General features: G+C 44.3%; 1 protein-coding gene across 5 annotated transcripts in view; it reads left to right on the forward strand.

Annotated features, from left to right (window-relative positions):
* Window positions 1-19,327, forward strand: part of BOC (BOC cell adhesion associated, oncogene regulated) — a 244,718-nt gene that overhangs the window by 30,952 nt on the left and 194,439 nt on the right. Inside the window, exon 1 of one of the 5 annotated variants that reach the window (XM_029215121.1) lies at window positions 6,781-7,979. The exons of the other annotated variants lie outside the window; for them this stretch is intronic. The gene's annotated coding sequence lies outside the window, so the exon portion shown is untranslated. Of the gene's footprint in view, window positions 1-6,780; window positions 7,980-19,327 lie in introns of those variants that run through there. 5 annotated transcript variants of the gene reach the window in all.

Here is a 19,327-nt window from a genome sequence, read left to right on the forward strand (position 1 = left end):
CTTCTGTATATTAGCAGGCTGTTTTTATGTCTTCAGAAATCATTTCTGCCTGTCATTAAGATTGATAGACTAAGTTGGCATTCATGTAGGATCTTTCCAACAAGCATCTAAAACTCAATAATGACAAAAGAATCCCTCTCTCTCTCTTTCTTTTTCTCTAATTGACTTTATCTTTCGAGCAGTTTTAGGTCTACAGAAACATTGAATGGGAAGTGCAGAGTTCCCATATACTCTCTCTCCCTCCCTATTCCCTTACCTCCTTCCTCCGCAGTTTCTCCTGTTATTAACATCTCGTATTGCTGTTGTACATTTCTTACAGCCTATGAGCCAATATTTATACATATTTATTAACTAAAGTCCATAGTGTATATTAGGGTTTTATACATCCTATGGGTTTTGACGAACGTATAATGAAAAGCATCCACAATTACAGTATCGAACAGAAGAGTTTCACTGTCTGAGAAGCCCCCTGTGCTCCACCTACTCATCCCTTCCTCCCTCCCTCCCTGTCCTCTAACCCCTGGCAATCACTGATATTTTTACTATCTCCATAGTTTTGCCTTTTCCATAATGTCATATAGTTAGAATTGTACAGTACGTAGTATCTTCAGATTGACTTCTTTCAATGAACAATACTCACTTTAGGTTCCTTCATGTCTTTCCTTGGCTTGGCTTTTCTTTTTATCACTGAATAACATTCCACTGTCGGATATACCATGCTCACCTACTGAAGGACATCTTGGTTGCTTCCAAGTTTTGGCGGTCATGAATAAAGCTGCTGTAAACATCCATGTGCAGGTTTTTCTCATTGTGAAGTTCAGTAACAGAAGCAAGCCTCCCAGAATTCTATATCCCCACACTTCCCCATCTGACTCATTGACTGGCTGGCTCCAAGGCTCTAGGAACAGATTGCTCACAACCATTCTTGGTTGTCCTCCAAGCTTAACATGCAGAGGTTAAGGTCATAGTTATGTCCAAATGGCCTGATGGCTGATCCCAGCCCAGGTCAAGATGAAATCTAAGATATCACCATTGTGGAGGAGAGGCAGTCTTAACTGACCCAAAGGAACCTATTCCACCACAGCCTTTGGCCCGTGGAACTTGGACTTCTGTCTGAGAAGTCACTTGGAAATGCCATTTCCAGCCACATGCTGCAGACAGACAGATCTTCTGAAGCCAATTCCCAGCTAGCTAGATGCTACATTTATAGCCCACCCTTAACACCTTCCCACCTGTGTGTGGTTTATTTTTTTTTAATATAAATATATTTATTTATTTATTTTTGGCTGAGTTGGGTCTTTGTTGCTGCACGTGGGCTTTCTCTAGTTGCAGCGAGTGGGGGCTACTCTTCGCTGTGGTACATGGGCTTCTCATTGTGGTGGCTTGTTGGGAAGCGTGCCGGCTTCAGTAGTTGTGGCTCATGGGCTCTAGAGCGCAGGCTCAGTAGTTGTGGCGCACGGGCTTAGTTGCTCTGCAGCATGTGGGATCTTCCCGGACCAGAGCTCAAACCCGTGTCCCCTGCGTTGGCAGGCGGATTCTTAACCACTGCACCACCAGGGAAGCCCCACCTGTGTGTTTTTGAAACCCGCTTCAGCCTCAGGAAAATAGTCATCGTGAAGCTCTTTGTTTCACTTAAAAAAGATGTTCTTATATTACCAAACCTGGGTCTGCTCACCCACTCTACACAGCAAAACCAATATACTGACACCAGTTGTCATGAAGGAAAGTACAGTGTTTACTGCAGGGCACCAAGCAAGGAGAACAGGCAGCTCATGCTCAAAAGACCCGAACTCCCCAATGTCTTTCAGGGAAGGGTTTTTAAAGGCAACATTTAGGGTAAGGGTTTCAGGGGGCATGACTTTCTTCTGATTGGTTGGTGGTGAGGTAACAGGGTGGTGTTTCAGGAATCTTAACCATCAACCTTCTGGTTCCGACCAGCCTGGGGTCTGTGTGCTTGTGGTCAGCATGTAGTCACCATCCTCCACCTGGCTGGGGGTCTTAGTTTCTGCAGAACAACTCAAAGATATGTGTCAGATTGTTATCTATATTCATTGAGGAGGAACTAGGACTGTTTCATCACTGAACTATTATTTAAGCTATCATTACTTTTCTTGTTTGACTGCTTGTCCTTTGTTTCTGCATTCCCTTACTTTCCTAATTAGTTAACTGCTTGAGTCTGCTCTTTGAAACTCAGGGAAGGCCTAGGAGACTAAAGCCTTTTTTAAAAACAAGAAATGGGGATACAAAAGGGCTTTCATACCTGGGAGGACCTCATAGGGTCCTGCTTGGTTTTAATCCCACCTTTTCTTTGGTACTCCTCAATCCTGAGAGTAACAGGGGTGAGACAAGAAAGGGAATAAAGTTTTAGATAGAGAGGTTCATTATAAACACGGCAGGGGAATTCGGTTTTAGGGGGACTCGGTTTCAATTAGAGCCATCCACTTTAGATTTCTCCCATTGGTTCCTTCCCTATGTTAATGTGTTATCCTCTTGACATCTACATACACTTAAAATGCATTTGGGGGGCTTCCCTGGTGGCGCAGTGGTTGAGAATCCACCTGCCAATGCAGGGGACATGGGTTCGAGCCCTGGTCTGGGAAGATCCCACATGCCGCGGAGCAACTAGGCCCGTGCGCCACAACTACTGAGCCTGCGCGTCTGGAGCCTGTGCTCCGCAACAAGAGAGGCCGCGATAGTGAGAGGCCCGCGCACCGCGATGAAGAGTGGCCCCCGCTCGCCGCAACTAGAGAAAGCCCTCGCACAGAAACGAAGACCCAACACAGCCATAAATAAATAAATAACAAATAAAATGCGTTTGGGGTGTTTTCCTATGAACATGGGGGCTTCCACAGAGAAGTTGCAGAGGTGGTCTGCCTCCTCAGGCTCCTCTCTTGGCCGCTTCCTTCCCAGCCACCCCCTGGGGCCTCTGTGCTCACCATAGCCCCACCCTCAGCCCTCAGGGATCGCTCACAACCCGCTCCAAGGCTCTCTAGTCACCCCAGTCATCCCGAGCAGTAAAGGGATGAAAAGAGCTTAAGCATCTTCCCTCCCTTAATGCATTTCAAAAAGGGACTGCTAGGATCAGCCAGGAGAAGAGTAGACACATGAAGCTTCGAGATACCTGACCCCACCTCGAGGTGGAGGCACTTTGGCTCTCCTGAGATGGGGAGAAGGGAGGCTCCAAACCCCTTAAAAGTTTCCTTTCCAGGTTAGCTCCTCACTTAGAGGAGCCTGAACATCTCCTGGAAACTGCCTCATCAGGTAATTCACATCTCAAACATTCCCTGAAGGGAGTCCGATTTTCAGTTTTCTTGGGGTGATTCTTTGGAGTTCACACTCCTCACTTTTGTTCAGAGATCTGTTCCCCACTAGCTCCTGCTTGAGGAATGCGTGCATCGTGCTGGGTGTCAACAGAGTGGGCTTTTTCCGGCCAGGCCCAAGCGCAACCTCTCCCTACCTTGTTTAACTTTCTGTGAAATGTGGCCGACAGCACTCAGTATGAGAGTACCCATAAAAGTACACATTAGCACTAGAGGAGAGGGGTGGATACTGTACCTGTTAAAGGCAGTAAAAGGAGGGCAGTAGGAAGGGGACTTTCTGCGACAGCAACGGAGGCAGGAAAAGAAGTAGCAGGAAGTGGGCATCAAATCTTGGCAGTCCTGAGGAGGAAGGGGGAAGACAAAAGGTGAAGAAGCAGTGAGGGTGAACTGAGTGAGATGGTTTAGTTATGATGTGTTTTGTGTGCCAGGATCTCCGTGGCTATGGAAGTAAAGAAGGCAGTCTGCTTTCAAGATCTGGTTTGGCAATGAAAAACAGTTGTCTGTTTGTCATTCAAATAGCAACACTGGGTTTGAATTGAGAGAAAGCCATTGATTATCCTCCTATCAGAAAACTCTTGAGTTAGCACTACCTTGTTTCATAAGCAGACTAAGCAAGGAAGGAGGCTCTAATGTTTGCACAGTCTGCCATGTTTGCTGAGCCACACTTCCGGGGGATTTACATGCATTACCTCCATTTAGGGAGGTATCTCCATCTTAAATGGGAGTCAGTGAAAGCAAGAAAGGTTAAGTGACTTGCACAAGGACACATGACTAGTAATTTTCAAAGTCTTGGTCCAGCTGTTTCCAAAGCTTGACCTCATGCTATATAGGTGATTGGAATTTAGCTCCGCTACTCCCCTACTCCAGACCCTCCTCCCACTAAGACAACGGTTGTCCCTTAAGTAGAAGGAGCTTGAAATTTTATGATTAGAGATTTATCCTTTATCTAAACATTTTATTCTTTAGTAAATTTCTACTGAGAGGAATGAGCCATTAAAAAGTTTAGCATTAATGTCTTCCTTACTGAGAACATATTTATGAGATAATTTCCTGCAAGGAAATTTTGATCATGTGCATGCGGAACGGGGGGCAGTCAGAAAAGGGACAGAATGAGAGACTGACACAGAAGAGGGAGGCAGAGATGGAAGACACCTTTGCTTAATCAAATTTTTGTGCTACGCGGGGGAAGCCCTCCCCCTCCCAGCTTCTCTCCCTGTCCAGGGAACATAAGGGTAACTGGCTAGTTCACCCGAAAGGATCAGCGAGTGGGCAGAGGCCAGAGAGGAGAAGGCTGCCGATAGCAGGGATGGGGGTGGGGGGCAGTGAGGTGGAGACAAAGGGGGGAAGTAACTTTATAAATTAAAAAATGATAAGTGATGAAGAGAATGGCTAACCCTGGGGAACCCTGAGAATGCCGGACAGCCAAGCAAGGGCCTTTCTTTTTTTCACTTTCCTTTTTCCTTTCTTTTTAATTTCCCTTTATTTAATTTCGCTGCAGCACGTATAATCAATTGCAGCCTGAATCGGGATAAAGGGAGGGGAAGCACTTTAATTCATAAATCAATTTTATACGGTCATCAGTCAGGTTGTGAATGCAAATACCTCTGTCGGTTTAGGTTATTCAGAATTAATTGACTCCCACCGGGCTGGGCTGCAGATGGAGAGGGACTTTCTCACAAAGTCTCCTTGGGCCCAGCTTGGGGGCTGCCTGCTTCTGCCCTTCCCCCTCAGGCCCTCAGCCACCACCCTTTGCTCCTTTACCCTCTGGGCCCCAAACGTGGAGATGATGGGGGTGGGCATCCAGCAAAGAAGCTGGGTGGATAAGAGCCCAGAAAGATTGTTTGAAGAAGGAAGGGGATACAGAAAGATGAAAGACCCCAAACAAACCCTCTTCAGTCCAGGCCCTGCAGAGACACCTTTATGTGATTAGAAATGCTTAGCTTTCAAGGGTCTGCTTTTAAGTTCTCTTGAGCTTCTTAAATAAGAAAGAAAAAAGAAAACAAATGGAAAAGCCAGAGCCCCTGAGCTGAAGCTGAAGGGATATCATTCAGAAAGCACCAGGTTGCAGTGCTTCCTGCAACCAGATTTGAGCAGCAGGGGAGCAGCCCGGTAGAGAGGGCGAAGCGCCTGCAGGGCCCAGCACAAGTGAGGGCAAGGTCCTGCCCAAGCACCTTAGGCTGACGGGCATGGAGAGCCCCGGTCTGTGGACCCACACCGCAGCATGCGGAGAGAAAGAATGAATCAGGTGTAGGAAGGACTGTGGCTGCCTAGCCGGGCAGCACCTGTTTCCTAAGTCAGGGTCTTCTCCCACAGGAGTTCACTCTAATTTGGAAAAGACACACACCTACCCACCCGTACATTAGGCCTACGCTGTCCTCTAATTCCCAGCTAGTCATAACCCTGAGCGTGTTGCTCCAAATCAGACTGTTTTCGTGGTTTTCACCAATGTTCCCCATGTTAGACTCACCTAGGGAGTTTTTTGTTTTGTGTGTTTTGTTGTTCGTTTGTTAATGTCGATGTGCAGGGGGTCCACTCTTAATAAATCCTGCTTTAATCAGGTCTTGAGTAGAGCCCAGGGAATTGGTGTTTTTTTTATAAAGCTGCAGGTGAGTCCAATGTACAGGTAAGGATAGAGCCACTGAAGTATCTGAGAACCACTCCCACCCCCAGGCCCCATGCTCTCCCCAAAATCCAGGAGTGGTTCTCAAAGTGTGGGGCATTAGAATTGTATGGGGAGGAAAAAGATTGGTAAGGAAAAGAAAAAACAACAAAATAAAATTTGAGACTACATATGTTGCAGATTCCCTGGTCCCCTCCAGACACAGTGAATCTCTAGAAAATTCTGTAACTTATACAAACTCCCAGCAAGTGTGGGAACTCCTGCTGGGGCAGAGCACCAATATGTTTGTGCTGCCTTTATTTGAAAGCAAATCCTACCCTGCTTTCCATTGCTGGGCATCACATTTTGCCTTCACGTACCGGTTCTGAGTTTGTGAATTCTGCCAGAGAGCTCTCCTGAGAGACCCAAACCTGAATCTGACACAAAAGGAAAGCAGTCCATTTGATGGGATGATCTTAAAGGTTGCATGTTCCCAAACATGGGTTCTTAATCCATATCGAGCCTCTGAAAACTCAGCTGCAAAATTCGTAACATATTTTTAACCAGAACTCAGATAATCAGCCCCTGATCTTTAATACAGTAGCTTGTATGCAAATGAGCCATATTTATTTATTATAAAAGGCTAAGAGGAATTCTTGGAGAAATGTTCCAGTTAGTCGCTCATTTGTATTTTACCATATACTATTGGAGGCAGTAAAACTGCCTTTCTTTAAAATTCTTAGTACTTCAGACTTCATTCCCAAGTCAGACTAGACTTCCTCTCCCAGAAGTCTGAAGGTCTTAATGGAGATTAAATGTGTGTTTTCTCCTGCTGTACTTAGCCAGCAGCAAAGAGAAATTGTGAGGGGTTGGGGGGTGCAGAATGAAAGGGCACCTTGTTTGCAAAGCTCTGTGTTTCTAAGGTAGAAAACGAAGACGTCCATTCGGGGGGAAAAAGAAATCCTTAGACCATTAAGGCAGTATGCCAGGGTGATTAAACATACTGCCCAGCTTTGAAACAGCTGCACCACTTACCTTGGACAAGACGTATAACTTGTGTGCCTGTTTCTTCCTCTTTAAAGTGGGAATATTAACAAGAGCTACTCCATAAGGTTGTTGTGAGGATTAAATGAGATAAAGCGTCTAAAAAGCTAAGCAGAAAGCAAGCTCAGTAAATGGCAACACTTGCTTCGACTGAGAGAAAGCATGGATGAGAGGTTTCTGAAGAGTGGATCAGTGGGCCTGTTGGTCTGCATTGGTCCCCCCCAGTAGCAGCAGCAGCCTTGGGAACTTGTTATAAATGTGAAATCTCCAGCCCCATCCCAGAACTACTGATCAGAAGCTCTGGGGGTGGGACTCAGCTCCCTGTGTGTTAACAAGCCCTCTGGTGATTCTGAACCACCCTAAAGTTGGAGAACCACGGGGTAAGTGAAGGGCTGGAGGCTTGGCAAGCAATCAGAAGGTTCTTAGGGTCAAGCAGTTTGTGGTAAAGAAGGAGGTTGGACTCGACTCTCTGTATAGGAAACACAGGAGATGGCTTACACAACTGTGTTTGGGATTGGAAGGAAAGGCAGCTTAGAGGGACTGCGGTCTGGGGTGTCCAACCAAAGGATGAGATCTCAGCAGGAACCATAACACTTTGTACAACAGCACTGTTTGCAAAGCCCTGCCCCAGGCAACCTCTCAGACCTCACAACCTCAGACTGCCTTCCTTCCTCCACACTCCCAGCCCCTCCCCAGATTCCAAGACCCAGGGGTGCCTCCAACCCCATTGCAGCCTGGGACGTCAGCAGACTGCACCGCCCACTCTGTTGCCAGATGAGAGCAGCAGGAAAGTCTGAGTCTCCTGGCCTAGACTTGTGCAAAGAGGGCAGCTCTGCCAGGAAAAGGGTTCTAGAAGGGTAGTCTCAGCCATGCTGCTTTGAGATGTCAGTGGAGTACCTTCTCCCTAGCACTTTCCTTCTCCCACAATAGGATTCCCAAGAGCCAGAAGGTGAAGATGGGGGGAAGGCAGTCTGGAGGGGTGGAAACAAAGGAATTTGGAAGTCATCTGTATAAAGGTAGGTTTTTTTTAAGGTATCAAAAAAAAAAAAAAAAGGAAAGAAAGAGAAGTCCAGGGGTTTCAAAGAGAAACCACATATTCAGATCAATAAGAGGCTAAAGAAGGAAAAGCAGGCACAGTTAGGAGCCAAAGGGGTGGTTAAAGTGCCCTGTTAAAGATTTCTACTTCCATTCCACGAACAATAATTGAGCACCTACTGGGTTCCAGGGACTCTGCTATACTCTGAGAGACAGAAATGCATAAGACACAATTTTTGCCCTCCAGGAGCATTTGAAGAAAGACAGAAGAAAATAGAAAAATTGTGCACATTCCTTCCAAAATGACATCTGACGAAGAGGAGAAAACAAAGCAACTCCCAAAGTTCTTTTTTAAACACTTGACTTAAATTTGATATTTGGAGTTCAGCAAAAAGGCAGAGTGCAAATGATCCACTCCAAACCCCTCTCGTTTACATGCACCTACATACATGCACATGCGCAAGTGTACACACACACACACACACACACACACACTTCAGCAGCAGTCGTGTCCTTGTGGAGCTGGCCAGTGAAGGATCCGCCTTCCAGTGGCCGCTGGCCCTGCCACAGGACTTCAGTCTTGATCAGAAAAGCACTAGAAATTCATTAAAGAAACAAATCCTAGAGTTTCTGGTATGTAAGCCAACTCCAACCTACCCTCCCTTCCATGAGGTAAAGGCAAAGGAGCCTGACAAACACAGATCTAATTTCCTGTGAAATGCACAGGGGTTTAGAAACTAGGAGAGGAGCAGGATTTAGACGAATACATTTTGCATTTTATCACACAAGATACATAAAACCCTTTTGTTGTGTTCACTAGGCCCAAGGCCCCCTTAGTTTCATCCACCCTTGACTGGCACCACATCCTGTCTTGAGCTCAGCCCTTCAGATCCCCCTCCCTTTGGGCTGCCTCTCCTTGGGGAAGAGAAGTTAAGGCAACTTCGTTGGTGTGGTGGCTGGGACTTAAGTCACATGCTTCCCAAGATATCTGTCCCAGTGGTCACTTTCCCAGATCACTGTCCCACTTTCACACTTTCTCTAAATGTGAGCCAGTCAGTTATCAGGCTGGGGCAAAATGGAGACCCTAAAAGGGGCCCCTTTGTTACTCTTCATGCATCAGCCCCCAGGTACTCCTGGTATCTGTTCTCTTGCTCCCTGAGGAAGAAATGAGTTTTTATTCCCTCTCAGGTCTCTGCTGATATTTATTTCCCAGGTCAGTTCCAAACAGTCAAATGAATTTTTCGGAAAAACTACAGCTGGAGTGTCAGGGTCCAGGTAACAATATTAAAATAATCGAGAGAGGAAAAAATCTCAGAATCCCTTGGGTGTTTTCTTCACAAAGTTTTCTTCTGGGCATCCTTACACACTCAGGGTTATTCCCTGTTTCCCTTCTGTTGTTCTCCTTGGCCATCTTCCCTGCCACTTCTTTTTTTCTCTGTATTGCTCCCCAAAGCACAAGCTATGTGTGTATGATCCTGAACAAAGTTGATTCCAAAAGTTTTTTTTGTTTGTTTGTTTGTTTTTTAAGAATGTTCCTTAGACAAAAAACAACCCTGGCTGCAGCTGGAGGCTGCTGAGATTTCTGTGCCTTGTTTTCATGCATGGCCCCTTTCATGAAACCCAAGGGAATTCATGGGGGTGGGGTGGAGGAAAAAGAGGGGGAAGAGAGGCGTGAGCCTTTACACCCAAAGTGGGACCTCTGAAGAATTTACAGCGTCTTTTCTGGAGACCGTTAAGGTTTATTGCCCTAGTACCAGCAGCTACAGTGCTCCGTGGCGCTCAGAGCTGAGCCCGTGCCAAGGATCCCCTAGCTCGCTAAAGCTGGCAAGAGGCCAACTCTAAAGCAAGTTCACTTTAGAGGGAGCTAGCTTCATTGGGAGGTGGGTCGGAGGAGAGGGAGAAACCCAGAGAGTAAATAAGGCATCATCAAGTCACAGCTGCGGCTCTGCAGTCAAATAAAGCTGACTTTGGGTGACTTTCCACCGTTTACTAGCTTCTGATATTAAACAAGTGATTTAACCACTCCAAGGCTGAGGTTTCTAATCTGTAAACCGGAGCTCATAGGAGCACCTAATTTATTGGATTATTGTGTGGATTAAATAAGATAAATCCTGTAAAGAGTTTAGTACAGTGTCTGTACACAGTAAAAGCTTAATGTGTATTATTTTATATTGATATGATTATAAATAATGACATTGCAGGAAAGGAGAGGCCACCAAGTTCACACTTTTTCTAAAGGTGAATGATAACGAGACGTAATTTCTTTCTTACCTCTAAACATTGCCTTCTATGGCAACTCTCCCAGCCACGTCTGCTAGGTACCTTGGGTGTGAGGGGAAAGAGCAGTAAAAAAAAAAAAAAAAAGAAGAAAAGTGAGAGAAAAAGAAGAGATGATGATAGCGAAGGAGATTTATAGGGAGAAATAATTGGAAAAAGACATGAGAGAAAACTAAGTGAAAGAAAAGAAAATGGAAATTGTCAAAGATGGAAAGAATTTTTGCAGCTGGATACAGACTAAGCAGGAAATGCGGATGAGAGGCAGAGGAGTCTGGAAACGTGCAGGGCTTGGTTTGCCGGCCAGTGAGTCCTCTGGGGAGGTAGCGACTCCTAAAAGCCATGAGCTTGCGGGTATTTAAAAAGAACCTAAGCAGCAGAGCAAACCTTCCTGCAGGACATATAACCCCTCTGTATACTTTCTGTCAGTCACAAGCCCTCCTTCCCAACCCTCCCCAAGCCATGGGTGGATGCCCCACCTCTAGCTGCACAGCCTCACACCTGCAGACTTTACTGTAATCCTGAAAGAGACTTGGTTCTCCAAGATAATGTTTGACACTTTGTGCTTTGGGTGGCTCTGCCGCAAAGGGTTAAATTATCCCATGCCTGGGGCTTGCTAAATGCTCCATAGTGTTTGTTGAATGAGTGAGTGAATGAATGAATGAGTCATGTTGAGGCAGGCCTACGTGACTGCTAAAGGCTACAGGGTTTCTTCCTTGGGGGTGAGGGGGTGGAAATGTTCTAGAATTAGATAATAGTGGTGGTTGTACAACCTTGTGGAGGTACTAAAATTGCTGAATTGTACACTTTAAAATGGTGAATGGTATGGTATGTGAATAATATATCAATAAAATAAATATAAAAGCATAAGCTACAGCCTTAGAGAAACAGTCACAACTAGCGCTTATCTTCCAGTTTGCTCTTGACATTGGGTCCTCTTCCCATCCCTTTGCTCCTTCTCAGAACATAAGGACAGAATAATTACCTTAAAAAGTCTTTTCAAGTTTTCCTTGGATTTTCAAGTTCCCATGAAACCTAAGTGAGACCAAGGTTGCTTAGATCTCATAGAAACGAGGTGGCTGAATAGGAGGGGCACAGCCTCCTCTGGAATATTTCTCCAGGAGCTGTGTAAACGTTTCATGCATGAACACCAAGATTCACTCTCTTAGTGAACCCCTTCACATCGTCCCAGCCACCGAGGCTCAGCCGCTAAGAAATTCTGGGAAATCAATGGCACTGTTACCTCATCTTAATGTATGTTAGCCTTAAGTGCTTTTATGAAACACCTTATCTTCCCTGGCAGTCAGGGGCCTTCAAGTGAGCAGAAATGATTTTCCAGATGGGGTGAAGTAGAACGAAGTCTAGCAGTATATTCGTCTGCTCTTTCAACCTCCCCACAAAGAGGACCTATATACACAGAGATGTCTTCCTGGTATTGGAAGTTACTGTTTGCTATGGACACTTCAGTTTTGTGAGATTGTGTGGTTAACGTATGCACAGCACACTTCTCAAAGGATTTTGTGTGGAGCTTATTTCAGTGGCTTGTTTAGTACTGGCAAGGGAAACTCCTAAATCTTAAGCACTATTTAATACATCAGTAGCAGACTTTTTAGACAAACAGGATTTCAGTTTCGAGGGCTGCTGTCTGCTCTATTCCTATCAATTAAAGAGGGAATGAGTCCATATGTGTCTGCCTCCCGCTCTAAGGTTTGGGCCAAGTACTGGGTCTCCGAGAAAAACTGAAAAAAGCAGGCTATCTTCTGTTTCAAGTTCCTTCTCCAGCATCCAATCATCATGAACAGAATAAAAATGTGAAAAAGTGAAATGCTACTTAAACCTAATCTTGAACAAAAGAAACAAACATTAACATCTTCATTCACTTTCTGTGAACTGAGAGGCCCTGAGAGTTTCTGAAAAGTCCACCCAATCATTCTTCATAACTTGTCATGACTCACTGAGAATCTCAGTTACCAAGCCTACAAAGTGAGATTTGATCTTGATCTTAGGTTCCTGGTGTTGTCACTACCAAGGCCCCCATTCCTCTATGTTGGCAATGATGTCATCAGCCAACCAGAGCTTCAAATCCCCGTGAGCTCTCAGTGCTAACAACTGAATTGCCTGACATGATCATCAGTTGGGGAATTTGTTGAAAGTTAAATGTATGATTCCTTATAAACTTTTAAAGTTGTTGAAGTAAAGCTTTTAGAGCCACTATTTTTGTCTTTGAGTATCCCCCACCTGTTCCAGGACCCCAGATTGGAGCTTCACCAGATAATCTGTGAGGCTCTTGCCAGCTTCAGGATTCTCCAAGTCTAGAAATCTGAGGGTGAATGAGTAAGTCATGAGTGACCTGGATTTGCCCCTCCTTTCGGCCTACCCTGAAGATTCTCCCTGAAAAACAGAATTGCCCACTGGCTGGACTTTCCACTCAGAACCAGCCATTACTGTCTCTTCATAGTTAGGGTAAAACAATGCAAAATGAAGGAAATGGTCATTATTTGGATTTAAATCCTGGTTGTTAATTTCCTCCAAAAGCCTTTGGTCTAGAAATTTAAGGGAAACAGCTCCTTCTTTGTCTTTCCTAACAAACTTTGTGACTGTAGAAGATGAAGAGAGAGATTCTTATCTACTGCGCCCCAGGTAGTAAACCATAAAACTCTTGAGTTCATTGAAACCCTAGAGAATGGTTGCACAGAGGGAAACAGCCATGCAGCTGAAATTCAAGAGAAAGGCAAAGGAAGAGAAAGAAAGATGTCCAGGAACCCAGAAATGCTATAGCTTCTTTCCCCAGTGCCTGTCCTCTTGTAAAGGGCAGAGGCCTAGATCCCACACTCAACCCCTCTCTCGTATACCTCTTAATAGTGTGGTTTTCTAGACACTGTGGGTGGCAACCATTTATATTAAACCTCCATTAGTGCAGAAAATCCAGAGTAGTGTTCTTTGCTCTAAAAAAAATGGCACTGATGTCAGCAGCCCTTCTCACAGTGGCCAGTATGGTTGCTTTTGCAGTCTCCAGTGTCAGCAAGCTTGCAGTGTGGCTTATCTTGTCCTCTTTTATTAAAATGCTTACTTTGTCACTGCCTAATTTTTAAAGATCAAGATAATTTTTTTCCCTCAAGCTTAGGAGCCTTTGCTAACTTTGGGAGAGGACAGTTCCTCAGCATATTCATTAGTGATCTAATTGACTTACCAAGAGTACTTTATACTCCTCTTTGGAATCTCAAGAGAAGACAGAATGATAGCCACAAATTGTATACAGTACTTCCCCCTTATTCTCAGGGGATACATTCCAAGACCCCCCCAGTGGATGCATGAAACCACAGATAGTACTGAACCATATATTTACCATGTTTTTTCCTATACATACATACCTATGATAAAGTTTAATTTATAAATTAGGCACAGTAAGAGATTACTGACAATAAAATAGAACAATTATAACAATATACTGTAATAAAAGTTATATGAATGTGGTCTCTCTCTCTCAAAATATCTTACTGTCTTGTACTCCCCCTTCTTCTTTTAATGACATGAGATTTTAAAATACCCATGTGATGAGATGAAGTGAGGCGAATGACGTAGGCATCGTGACATAGTGTTAGGCTACCACTGACCTTCTGAGGATAGCTCGGAAGAAGGGTCATCTGCTTTGGGTGATCCTGGGTCTTCACACCATGATGATGTTGATGGTTGGGGATCCTGGTGGCACGGCACAAGATTTCATCATGCTTCCCAGAACAGCATGCAACTTAAAACTTATGAATGGTTTACTTCTGGAATTTTCCATTTCATATTTTTGGACCACGGTTGATCATGGATAACTGAAACTGCGGAAAGCAAAAGCACAGATCAGGAGGGACTAGTGTACTTTTTATTGCCTCTCACTGTTCCTTGCGCTTCTTTCCCAGAGCACCTTAAACATTGTTGTTCCCTTTCTCTAATGCTCCTTCAAGAAAATGCTTCATGTTTTCAGGTTGAACATGTTATTAATTCAGGAATGTATGAGCCCCTCCCCAGGAAGTTAACCTATTTCCTGGTGGCCCCCAGCAAAGTCTTCGTTTGGATATTATTTGCATATTAAGTTGATTTTGTATTGCTCCCCCAGAGAAATTGGAAAATCATTCAAAGAACTTCAGGAAGTTAAGCATTCTTGAAACACTGGCTTTTATTCATCCTCACTGTCATCCTCATATCACTGTGCTTTTAAATCCTTCTATAAATAAATAATCAAGTGGGCTTCTGATGCCAGAAAAGCAGAAGATTACATGCTGTTTTCCACATTTATTGACAGTGTGTTGGAGCCTGAATGTGAGGCAAACTCAAGTTTACTCATATTTTAAGGAAGTAAATGTCACTCAGGACATTTACCCTTTCCCTTCCACTCCTGTCCTGGGTAGCATCTTCAAATCTGAAGATGAAGGGAAAGTAGAAACAACTTGTAAACCCTACGTCATGCTGTGGACTGTGTCTGGGTTATTTCAGTAATTCTCACCACAAGCCAATGAAGCTGGTGTTATCATAAACTTCTCACTTTTTATTCACAATTGCTCAGAGGTAACCACTTTGTCATTTCAGTTTGTACAGAGCTCTTACGTTTGTTTGTTCCTCCCTCTATCCCCACAGCTGCTCCCCTTTAACCACCACACCCCATAGGCAACATGCTTAATATGTCTTTAATAAAGGCACTCTTGCAATAGATATTACCCTGTGTGCATGTGTTTTTATTTACATAATGGATTCCAAAACATTTTTTCACATTTTAATCTCTGACATAAGGATGCACCTTGCAATCAACGGTAGGTCAGTTGACTGAAAGTAGAAGAGTTTCTACTTTCTTAGTCAAAGCACAAAATAGTGGTGCCTAATACAGTAAATGATATTTAGATTCAGTGAAATCTATTTATTTATTGAAATAGTTGATTTACAATGTGTTAGTTTCAGGTGTACAGCAAAGTAATTCAGTTATATATATGCACATACAAATATATGTGCTTTTTCAGATTCTTTTTCCTTATAGGTTATTACAAAATATTGAGTATAGTCCCCTGTGCAATACAGTAGGTCCTTGTTGGTTATCTATTTTATATATAGTAGTGTGTATATGTTAATCCCAAACTCCTAATTTATCCCTCCTCCCTTTCCCCTTTGGTAACCATAAGTTTGTCTTCTATGTCTGTGGGTCTATTTCTGTTTTGTATATAAGTTCATTTGTAACATTTTTTTTAGATTCCACATATAAGTGATATCATATGATATTTGTCTTTCTCTGTCTGGCTCACTTCACTTAGTATGATCATTTATATATCACATCCTACTTCTTACATTTTCCCCCTTGAAATACTAGTTTAAGACCGTGCATGTTGCCATGTGTTCATCTCTTCTGTTGCTTCTAATTGCTGCCCAGCACTTCAGGGTGGTCCTCCATTGTACTTTATCTATCCAGCTTCCTGACACCACAGACAGTACTAGAATAAGCATCCTTGTGTCTGTTCCCTATGGCATGTTGTAAGCATTTCACTGGAATAGTATGTCTAGGGCTAAAATTAGCGGGTCATTGGGTTTGTAAATATTTATTTGGCCAAGTAGAGCCAGATTGCTTTCCAGAATGGCTACACTATCCATGTTTCATCAGCAGCATATGAGGGTCCTCTGAACCCACATCCCTGCCAACACTTGGCATTATCTAGCTTCCTCATTTTACATTTGAGAAAAGGAAGCTTGGCATGAGTGGATCCTCTTCCCTTTTACCAAGAAGAAGTAGATGTAGCTTGGGGTACTGGAGCCTAGACTATGCCAAGATGCCTCTATGGCCACATAGAAGAACCATGTGGTTTCTTACTCTGCATTTCCTCAGTCAGTTAAATATGTCCCTTACCCTGTCTGGGCATCAGTGTTCTCATCCCTTAATTAAAGGAGTAATATTTGATGATGTCCAGGGTTCTTTCCAAATCTATAATTCTCCAACTCTGAGCACCCTTTTGTCCATCACCAGCAATTGCCTCTGCCTCTAACAGCATCCAAGTGTCTCTGTGGGCTTCAAGATGTTGGAAATGACAGGCTGTTCTTTGTACCTTTTCATCTAAGTGACAAAAGCACCTAAGGAATAACCAAGCACCCACACTCAATGCTATCCCCTTTCATACGAACCTCCTCTCCCAGTCTCTGCGCCCTCGACTGAGACAATGCCCAGAAATAAAAGACAAGGTACACAGTGTACTTTTGCAAAGTCCAAGAGTATGTTAAATTAGGCTTTGTTCCAGTCTGAAAAGTTTTATTTCCCCTGTTCTGGTGAGGGATGGATCACATTATTTCTAAGCCAGAGTCCAAATGCAGAAATGACATTACCCAAACTGGGAGAAGCCAAAGGTCTCTCCTCAGCCATTTCGCGAATAAGGGATGGAGAACTGATATGAAGTTGGGGGTCGCTCTGAGAGATTTTATGGCTAAATATTCACTCCCCACTTAGTCTCTATACTGGATAAGCTTCTGCAGACTCTTCTGGCTTCCAGCCACTGCCTGAAAGGACTGTGAGTGCATGTCCGTGTAGACTAGCCTCTCCAAGATTCACTTCTGACATCTCCCTCAGGAAGACCAGCCCTTCTTGAGCCTCATAGATGGGCAGTCGCTTTCCACCAGCAATCTCCACGTTTAAACCTATCAGCCCCTTCCCATGTCACATTCTTGTCAGGTATTCAAATCTCAGAGACCTGGAGAGGCTGTCTTTGGGGCTGAGTTTCAGCTACCTGTTCTCAGGGAGAAAGAGATGAAGTGCACCACGGGCCACAGAGGGAAATTCCAGGGTGAGAGGTCTCAGGTCCTAGGCTCTCGTCCTCTGAGCTGGTATCTCTTCTGTCTCCTTTCTCTCCTGAGCCCATATGGTTCCATTTTGAATACCCAGTACACCGCTGTCTATCCCAGGGTTGTAAAGGGCGGGGTAGGAATTGTTACTGAGGGGTACTCAGTGAGATGCTCCTGTGTAATTCAAACATCTTGTTATCCTAAACAAAGGACTCTTAGCTGGCTGTTTTGCTCTTGTCCCAGTGGGCCCCTTTGTCAGCAGCAGGATTCAGTCTTCTCCCTTTGATAGCCAAGTTGGGATATTTATTTTACTTTGCTATGGCCCAAGATCTGCTTATTGGGAAGAGCCACCTAGCCAGTTTGCATCAGCTCTGCTGGGACCTGGATGGGAAATTCAGTATCAGCCCACATGGAATATTGTTCTGGCTTAGCTGCAGGATTAGGGTTCAGAGTGCCAACATGCTTGTCTTCGCTTACTCTGCAGGGTCATTGCTAGGACATGTGGGGCCCTGCACCACTCAGGCTGGTAGGGGAGTACTCAGGTCTGGGACTTAACTGCTTTTTTTTAACTTTAAGTAATAGCATGTTATAGCAGAAAAAGCAGTGCCCGGGGAGGTCCAGACTTTATTGAACTCACTAACTGAGATAAGTGAACACTATAACCAGCCTCATCGGTTCATGTCAGGTTTTTGACCAAAAGAGTTTTGAGAAAAAAATGTGATTTTTAGAGCTCCTTTTCAGATGTGGAAATTACAGATAAACGATTATGGAGCTAATTAATGGAAAAAGCATACTAAGCCTTTGGCACCAGAAGGACAGAGATTCAAATCCTTTCAGGCTGATTTTGGGGAAGTCACTTAATTGCTCTGAGGTTCAGTTTCCTGAACTGGACTGAACTACCACCTTGTCGTATTGTTTGGAAGATTAAATGAGACATGGCATGTGCAGCATAGGTTAAGTTAAAAAAAATAACTTAATTTTAGGATATGTGGAGGGAGGGATGAGGGATGAACTAGAGCAATGAAATGTTGGAAGAAACAAGAAACAGATTTGGGGAAGGCAGTGAGCCATATGGAAAACCTTAATTTGAGAGTGTGAAGGAACAAGGGAAAGAAGAGTCTGAAGAATGGAAACTTGCTAGTGGGCTAGGTAGGCTCCGGGGAAGGCCAGAGCCTCTAAAGTAGGTGCCTTGAGCTGTATATAACCAGAACATAGTGCACTGGAGCTAAGGGATGGGCGTAAGGTACAGCAGGAAAAGTTGAGACACCACTTGGGGACCTGCCTGTTGGATATATAGAGAACCAGTCAGTGTGTCTCTTAGCATCAAGCAAGTTTTTCCACTAGGAGCACCTGCCTCTTACTCACCTGGATGCATGTCTACCCTGCGATTTCATTGCACTTGGAGCCAGGTGACTAAATTCATATTGCCCAAAAGCCTCCAAACAGAAATGAGAAGTAAATTATTACATTTGTTATACAGTGCATGCCTACCCAAAGTGCCAGACACTGGGCTAAGGCATTTTACACCCATCACCTCCTTAAATTCTCACAGCACCATGAGAAATGTATTATTTTCCACATACCATAGATGAGGAAACTGAGGCTCAGAGACGTTAAATGATCGCCCAAGGTCACAGAGCTATCAAGTGGCAGAGCTGGAATCCACCTCTAAGTCTGATTGACAGCACGAACCACTACAGTGCACTTCCTTACTGCTGGTAGCAAGAAATGTCATAGATTTTTTTGTGTGTGTGTGTGTTTTTTTTTTTTTTTTACACGGGCCTCTCACTGTTGTGGCCCCTTCCGGACGCGCAGCCTCAGCGGCCATGGCTCACGGGCCCAGCCGCTCCGTAGCATGTGGGATCTTCCCGGACCGGGGCACGAACCCGTGTCCCCTGCATTGGCAGGCAGACTCTCAACCACTGTGCCACCAGGGAAGCCCCAATGTCATAGATTTTATATGAGAAATCCCTAAGCTCTCAGACACTAGAAATGGAAGGCTACAGTGGTGGAGCTTTTGTGGGAAGGACCTTGGCCCCCTTCACCACAGTCCTTCCTCTCGGCTGGCTCCCAGCTCCCAGCTGATGCCCACTAGGCACAGCAATCACAGGGAACCCACAATCCTTTTAATGACCCACAAAAATGTTTTAATTTGTCATAAAATCAGAAGAGAAAAACTAATATAATTTATTATATTCAAAGAAGTTATAAAGGATAATTTTTAATACTTTTATGTGGAGGAAAGGGTACACAAAAT

This window comes from Monodon monoceros, unplaced genomic scaffold (assembly GCF_005190385.1).
Source record: "Monodon monoceros isolate NGI ecotype Baffin Bay Population unplaced genomic scaffold, NGI_Narwhal_1 Super_Scaffold_11, whole genome shotgun sequence".
NCBI classification, from domain to species: Eukaryota; Metazoa; Chordata; class Mammalia; order Artiodactyla; family Monodontidae; genus Monodon; species Monodon monoceros.